We start from the raw sequence: 8,299 nt of genomic DNA on the forward strand, positions 1-8,299 counted from the left end.
CTGCCATGGCGCAACCCCCGCCCCGCCTCCTGCCGCTCCCCGCGCGCCCCCGCCCACGGCGCCGCTGGGGCCCGGGGTCGCCGGGGGCCCCGCTGGGGGGAGGCGGAGAGGGGCGCGCGCCGAGCGCAGCCGCGCCCGCTGCCCCGGCCGGGGGGGAGAGTGCGTCCCTGCCGGCTGCCGGGGGGAACCGGCAGCAGCAGCGGAAGAAAGGGGAGCCCTGGAAGGTTGGAAAAGTGCTGTGTAACGATGAGCAGGAAGTGCTTGGCCTGCCCCCCCCCGCGTCCCCCCGAGGAGCGGCCCTGGCTGACGCGCGGCCCTGCCTGACGCGGCGTTTTGCTCGCCTTACGAGAAAGGGAGGTGGTGTTGCCCGTAATGCGGGCAGAGCGGGGCTGCTGCAAAGCTGGAAGGCGGGAATAAATCACGGGAATACTTGTTACTTTTTTTTTTTTTCCCTGGTTGTTTTGCTTCCCACCACCAAAAGCACGGAGTGGCGCCGTTTCTCTGTGGGCTGTGTTCCCTTCTGCAGGGCCGAAGGCTCAGCGACGAGAGTGGTGCTTGCCCGGGGTTAAACACTGACCGTATCCCGTAGCTCCCCTCATGCAGGGACTCAGCCAGGACCAGAAAGACTCCTCGTGGGAACAACTTAGCCTTCCCATCCGAGGGGACTCTGTGGTGGGACCTTAAGTTCCCATCAAGCTTGTTTATGTGTTTTGGAGACAACCTTTGTTTCACCACATGCTGCACCACCCCACAGTGCAAAACAGGTCTGCCACAGCCCTACTCTCCTTCTGTTGGGCTGGTAGGGTTTAATGTTGGACTCTGGACGTTGCTGACTCCAGCTCCCACTGCACGGGACAGAGGAAAGGTTAGGCTTGGGATATTGGTGCCAAGTGTGTCACAAATGGGCCGTCTCTGCAGGTTTTAGCAGCTGGGTTACCAGCCTGTGATAGATTTGCTCTGGGATACAGCTGAGCAGAGGATGGGAAGACAGTGCAGGTCCTGGATAAAAAAATTACACTTCTTTCTTAAAAAGAAAAAGAAAAGACAGTTTGCCTTGGATACAGGTACCAAACCATCCCAACAGGATGTGCCCTCATATGTTGCCTTACTTGTGGTGGAATATGAGTAAGGTATTTTTTATTTTGGAAGTTTATTAAGTGTGTGGCATACTACTGCAGCAGGACTAGTAAGCTCTTTTCTGGCCCTGTGGTTACATTCCCTTTGCTCAACTTTAGTTGCACCACAGCAAGCCACCTCCTGTCTAGGTCTTTCCAGACCTGATAGGTTTTGTCTGCCAGAAACACTTTGAATGCTGCTCTCCCTGCTTCTTCCCCCTCCTGTTAGATGCCATAAGCATTCCCTTTTTTTCTTTGGTAGCATCGCTAGTGGAGCCAGGATGCCTGTGGGTGAGAAGCAGCACTGTGAAGGCTTGGTGGTTTCTGTTGGCTTTCATATTTTCTTCCAGCTTCCTTCAGCTGGTCCCTGCTGCCCTTGTGTCTGTGTGCCCTGTGGCCTACAGGCACAGCTGGTACCTGTGCCCTGTGCTGCTTTGGGGAAGTGCAGCTGCTGCCAATGGCTCAAGAGAAAGCAGGAATTCCTCATCAGCCAAGGCACCTTGCTCTACAGCCGGCTGCATGGCAGGATAAAATGAGAAGCCAGACTACCTTCAAAGTCCAACTCCTGAATGCCCCACCTCAGCCAAGCATCATGTGGCTCTTGCAGAAGGCAGTGCAAGCAAAGGCAGGGAACAACCCACCCAGATAATAAATTCTTAGAATCCAACAGCTTTCTAAAGGCAAGTGTGGGTGGGTGAACCCTTTCTGAACTAGAAGGAGAGGTCTGTCCCTTCTCAGGTGCCATATGTGGCCACTTGTCTCCTGCTGTGCTCACAGTCACTTGACAGGCTTAGGCATACAGCAGTTTGAAGTCCAAAATGTTGCTGTAGGATTGTTGTATGGATGCCTGAAATAACTGAACAGTAATATAATTGATGTAATTGTGCTTGATTCTTAGACTGTAGAAATTACTATCATGATTGCACATAATAAAAATGGTTTTCCCCTCTAAATGGGGAAAAAAATCTACACCCCCAGAAAACACACCCTGTTTTCTCATTATTTTTGTATTTTGTTTTTTAAACTGTGGAATGTCTCATTGTTTAGCTCAACAATGCTGTAGCTGTCCCATGTACACAGTCACTCAACCATAGGGGCCTCAGCTTCTCATATGCCCTCACTCCCACCCTTCCTCACAACTACAAATGCAACATACTTCTCTCCCCCAGGCTGCCAGAGAGTGGATGTTAAAAATATGCAAGTTGACTGTGGAGAAGTTGAAAATCACGTGAATTCCATGCTTCAGCAGACTGCTGTATGATGTGTCATACCCAGGAGTCACTGGATAGGATGGTAGCCAATAGATGGCTCTTTGCAAATGTGGGCTGGCAGAGAACCAGGAAGCACTGAAAGACACTCAGGAAAGTGTGTTTGCTTGGTTCTGAAAGCCAGAAAATGTGGCCTGAGGAGGGACAGAGTGGAAAGGCAATGTAAGCTTCAAAAATCAGTCCCTAGATAGTTTCTCTTGCAGAAGGTCTGGAGACATAGACAAATGCCTGAGCCACCCATGTACTGTAAGTATATATTTGCAGCACTTCTTGGATGTGTGGAAAACATGTGGGAGAGGAAGTCAGAAGGTCTAAATTTAGGTGCCCTCAAGAGAATTAATCAGTACTACTTAGGTGTAGGCCAGTAAAAAGGATTGTATTTTTGGAGAGTTTATGCTATGCCACAATCATCACAAACATCCAGGTGGGAATTCAATTTGCTTTGTTTTAGTCACCTTTAAAGCTCCCGTGATGGAAGGCATCCTTTATTTTTTGGGCTTTGTTTTTGTTTATATCTGTCACCTGTTAGGTGAGAGCAACATGGGCCAGCAGTAGGGAAGAGCTTCACCCACAACTGGAGGTGAACTTAGGGTGTACTCAGGGTCAGACCTGCAGTGGGGTTTTGGAGGCTGAGCAAATTACAGTTTCAGTTCTTTCTGAGCTGCTGGGAGAGGTGGGAAGCAGGGTAGGAAAGGTGGGCAGCAGCAGTCCCTCACAGGATGACCAGTGAGGCAGGTTGTAAATCATGGTGTCCATCTGGATGAATGAGCCAGAGCTGTGACACATGGTCCGGTGTGATGCCCCACCCTAGCTCCACATGGCTTTCCGGATCTGTTTACCTGTCTGTAGTTTAAAGGCTTTGGAGCCATGAATCTCCTTTCCAGGGCTTGCTTTTTCTTTTCTTCTTTGTGAGCCACTGAGTGTTGGGGGGTGGAGGACATGCCGTGGAGTGGTGAGACCGAAGGTAGGCTGGAGGTCTGCAGCTGTACATCCTGAGTGTGGTGTTGCAAAGCATTAACCAGCAAAAAACCTGCTCTTGGCAGGCTCTGGACTCTGGCACACAATAGTCACTTGTGTTCCATTTCCTCGTAGGCATGCAATGGAGAGTGGGGAAACATGAAAATAAAAGGGAAAAAGAAGAGGAAGAACAAAGGAAATGGAAAAGGAAAAAAAGAGCAGGAAACTAGATCCAGTTAGCTTGTGCTAACTTCTTGCAAGTTAACCTCTCCAAGCTCCCATGAGAATATCTAAGACAAACTTCTGTCTCCTAAAACCACTCTTAAGTCTCCTGACCACTCAAATGTGTCATTCAGTAAAAGGCACAGCTACAAGGTCAGTCATGTCCAACATTAAGAAATGGTGCATCCAGTTGCAGAAATGAGGAAGCCGCTAGAGGCAACAACTCCAGCCACAGCAGCATCACATTTTACCACAGGAAAGCCGGGTTACTTGCCAGTGTCTTCCAATGGAAGTTGAGAGTGTAGCACCTGGCCCTGACACTGCAACAGAGCAGCAAACTTTAATTGTACTTTCCCTTTTCTTCCAGCCTGCCCTTCTGGAAGATTTTGCTTTTGTAACTGATGTATTAGAGGAGCAATAAATGTTTAATAATTCGATAGGTGTGCTTGGTGTTGTGGCTGCATAAGTCACAGAGGAAACATGCTTCTTTCTCTCTCCCAGGCTGATGTACTGCAGATGTAATTGTCCAGAGTCTTTGAATGCTTGGTGTAGCATATCTGATTAAAAATGAGACGTTGAGTGAAATGTGAAAAAAAAAGGGGGCTAAAGATCTTGGCCACAGTTCATCTCCCTTTACCATAGGGGGATGTTGGTTAACAAAGCACTTCTGGGAATCAAGAAAACATCCATGTTGCTTCCCTCACACTCTTTTGCTTCATTTTTAGTCAGTTCTTTGGAGAAAAGAATTTCAAAACACTCCAGAGCTAATGAAGCTGCTACTTTTGGGACTTGTATTAGAAGGAACCCGTTTTTGTTTTTTAAAGAAAGCTTCTGTGAGCTCACCTGGGTTTATGACATTTTCCGGTTCTCAACAAAGGAAGGTACCCTGACAGGAGGTCTGTGAATGTGGGAATGCTCCTCTGCACTCTGGTTTCATGGCACTTCAGGTCTCATGTCAAGACAAACACATGTTGTGTATTTGCCTCAAGTGTCTCAAACTCAGTCATCTCCTCCATGCTCCCAACCTCTGATCTTCTTTGGGTGGCAGAGCAGGCTGGAACAAGCAGACCTGCAATTTTTTCTACAAGACATGTTGTTTTTGTTTTTTTTCCTAGAGAACTGCATCTTTTTTTTTTAGAATCTGTCTGTGCCAAATGTCCCCTGCTGCTACGCAGGAGCAAGACTCTTTGGGGTGCAGGGGATTATTACAAGGCTCTTGACCTTGAGGACAGCAGTGGACAAAGAGGAAAAGAGAATTTCAAGGCTGTGCAAAAGCATGAAGCTGAAATTTAGCACTTTGTTGTTGGTGTGCTTGTGCTGGGTATCTGCAGATTGGGAAACTCCTGGAGAGGAGATGAGATATTTTTGCTTTTTTGGGACATGTGCATTTTCATAACATTTTGTCTGGGGAACAGTATCTGCTGATTTGGCCTGATAATGGGCAAACACTGGTGTTTCAGGACATGTGGAGATACACATGTGGAGATGTCTTTGAGGAAGCAGGCGATGCAGACTAAATATGTATGTGGTGTCTACAAAGAGGACAAAATGGTTGGTGTGTGTTTTGCTTCCAGGTGTGGCGGGTTGACCTTGGCTGGCCGCCAAAGCCACTCTGTCACTCCCCCTTCTGAATTGCAGAAGAAATTATAACAAGAGTCTTGTGGGTTGAGTTGAGGACAGACTGCTGTTACTGTCATAGGCAAAACAGCCTCAGCTTTAGGAAATTAATGTATTGCTAGTTAAAATCACAAATAGGATAGTGAGAAATGGGAACAAACCTTAAAATATCTTTCCCCACCCCTCCCTTCTTTCCCATGGGAGATTGTCCTCCATGAGTTTCTTCAGTTGGGTTCTTCCCAACCAGTGTTGGTCTCTTTTTTAGGGTGCCATTCATCAAGCACAGACTGCTCCAGCTAGGGTTCCCTGGGGATGGTCAGAAGTCCTGCCAACAAACCTGTGCCAGTACAGGCTCCTCTCTCCATGGCTCCACAGGTTCTGCTAGAAGCTTGTTGCAGAATGAGCTTCCCATGGGTTCTCAGCCTCCCCTGGGCATCCCATTGCTCTGGGCATGAAGTCCTCCACAGACTGCCGGTCCTGTAGGTTCTGCTCTACCATGAACTCCCATGGAGTGCAGTGACAGAGACTGCATTGTGGTCTTCACCAAAGACTTCAGAGGAATCTCTGCTCTGGTGCCTCCTTCCCCTTGTCCTTCACTGACCTTGGTGTTAGATCTCTTACCCCAGACGTGCTAGCACCTTTGCTGACAGGCTCACATCTGGCCAGTGGTAGGTCCATCTTGGAGCCAGCTGGCATTGGCTCCATTGGACATGGGGGTGGCTTCTAGTGACTTCTCACAGAAGCCATCCCTGCAGGCCCCCCTTACCAAAACTTTCACACATAATTCCCATTCACAAGGGATTTGGTCCAGTGCTTTTCATTTAGAATTTATGTGAAATACAATTAATTCCTGGAAATGACTAATGTATATATTTCACCAGAGATGAGTCTGTTCATTGTTGTGTGGGCAGGACCCTTTTCATCAGAGAGTTTCCTGGAAATCTACACAGCTCAGCCAGTTTCCACTAGCACAATTTGCCAGGTGGTCTTGTTTTTTCATCTTAAATGCAAGTTTGTGAATGAAATACACTGAGTTGGTGTGTTACCAGTGAACTAACACTCACATTTGCATTAAAAGTATTGACATCACACACGCGTACTTATGTAATGTAGAGAAGTTGCAAGCTGTAATTATCTCTGGCTACCTTCTCAAATCTTGTTCTCAGGCCAAAGAAAGTACCTATGCACCTAAGGTAGGCTCCTGTGGTCCTGAAGTGTTTGTTCTGACTGCCACCATTCAGGTGTCCTTGCATCAAGCCTGGCTCTGATCTCCCGATCGAATGTGTAAGAGCCCAGTGCCTTTTGGCAGCTGGCTGTGGCAGATCATGCTGTGCTGTCTGCAAGAAGCAGTGTGTGAGAAGGGGTGTGGGAATAAGGTTCAGTTCTCAATTTTTCTTTGCATCATATTCAAATTACAAACCAGTGCCAATGACATTGTTTTTGACTGTCTGCTACCCAAAGCTGTTCTGCTTTATTTCTCTTTCTCTTTCAGTGTCATCCTCTTCCCTGTCTTGTTTTTTTCTTAATTCCTGGCCTCTCCTCGTTTTGTTTTTTTTTTCTTCCCACCATGCTCTGCATCTTTTCTTCTGGAAGTAAAATACCACATTTCTGTATAGTTCTGAATCTGCCTCACAAATCTCCACATCCCTGCACTACCTGCAGGATGAGGGACCCAGGTGCATAAACCACACAGACTTTGACCTTCAGCAGTGATGCGTTTGTCAGGTCTGATTTAAAAACACATGGTGTGGTTTGTACACTGAGAGTTGTTCATGGTCCTCTTGGGAAGGTGCAGTGCTCACATATCCCCTCCTTCCTGTTTTGCACACTCCCTGGACCACTGCAGAGACAAATTTGGCACCACGGTCCCTACACTTAGTACCTCTGTGGTCCTCTCTGCTCCAAAAACTGAACTGGATTTGGGGCATTGGGTCATCTTCACTGGCTTCAGGAGAGCAAGTGTATTATCTCTCTCAGGACTCCATGCAGCTCTTCCTTTAATGCTCTGCTTGCAACCCTGAAATGGGTGATTTGTTATCTGGAGATGCAGCAGTGCAGGAAAGAAGCTGTCAGCAGCGTGAAGGGAAAATGATGGAAAGAGAAAGGCAAACTAGCTTTGGACCTGCATTCCAAGGTGTCTCAAGGCCTTAATGTCATCTTAGCTGTGGGACAGCATCACATCCCTCCCACAAGGTGAACCTCAGAACACTAGAGCACTGCCTCAGCATTGTCTTCTGTCCTTGAACCCATGGCTGTCCCTAGGCTGGGGGGTTGACTGGTCTCTTAAAATATAGTGGTATGGTTGCCTCTTGTGGTGGGTTGGCCCTGGCTGGACACCACGTGCTCCTCAAAGTTGCTCTGTCATTCTGCTTTTCAGCTGAACAGAGGAGAGAATTCTTGTGGGTTGAGATAAGTATGGGAAGAGGTCACTCACTGATTACCATCATTATTATCAAAACAGATTCGACTTGGAGGAGAAATCAATTGGATTTGTTACCAATCAAATCAGAGTAGGGTAATAAAAAGTAAAACTAAATGCTAAAGAATGACCTTCCACCCCATGTCTCCCTTTTTCCTGGCTGATTTCTCTACCTCGTCCTCCAGAATGCAGGGAGTTGGAGACGACTGCAGTGAGTTTATCACACATTGTCTCTGCTGCTCTTTTCTCTGCAGGGGGAAGGCTCTGCATACTCTTCCCCTTCTCTGGCCTGGATTTCTTCAGGGGCTGCAGGTAGATCTCTGCTTTACTGTGGACTTTTGTGGGCTACATAAGAACAGCCTCACCATGGTCTTCACCCCAGGTCCTTGGAACGTCTCTTCCTTATCCGTCTGCACTGACATTAGTTCTGCAAAGTTGCTTGTCTCATATATTCTCACTCCTCTCCCTGGCTCTCCTTTCCTACACAGTAACTTCTTTCCCTTCTATTACCCAGAGGAGCTTCCTTCACTGTTGACCAGCGGTGGCTCCATTGGACATAGGGGAAGCTTCTAGAAGCTTGTCATAGAAGCCACCCCTGGTAGACTGCCTGCCCCACCCCCCGTGAAAAACTTGCCTTGCATATGCAGTGCATCCATAACCATCACTGTCTCACTTTCTTACCCAAAACCAACAGCGCTTCA

The sequence above is a fragment of the Pyrgilauda ruficollis genome, unplaced genomic scaffold (genome assembly GCF_017590135.1).
Source record: "Pyrgilauda ruficollis isolate IOZ18807 unplaced genomic scaffold, ASM1759013v1 scaffold75, whole genome shotgun sequence".
Lineage (NCBI taxonomy): Eukaryota > Metazoa > Chordata > Aves > Passeriformes > Passeridae > Pyrgilauda > Pyrgilauda ruficollis.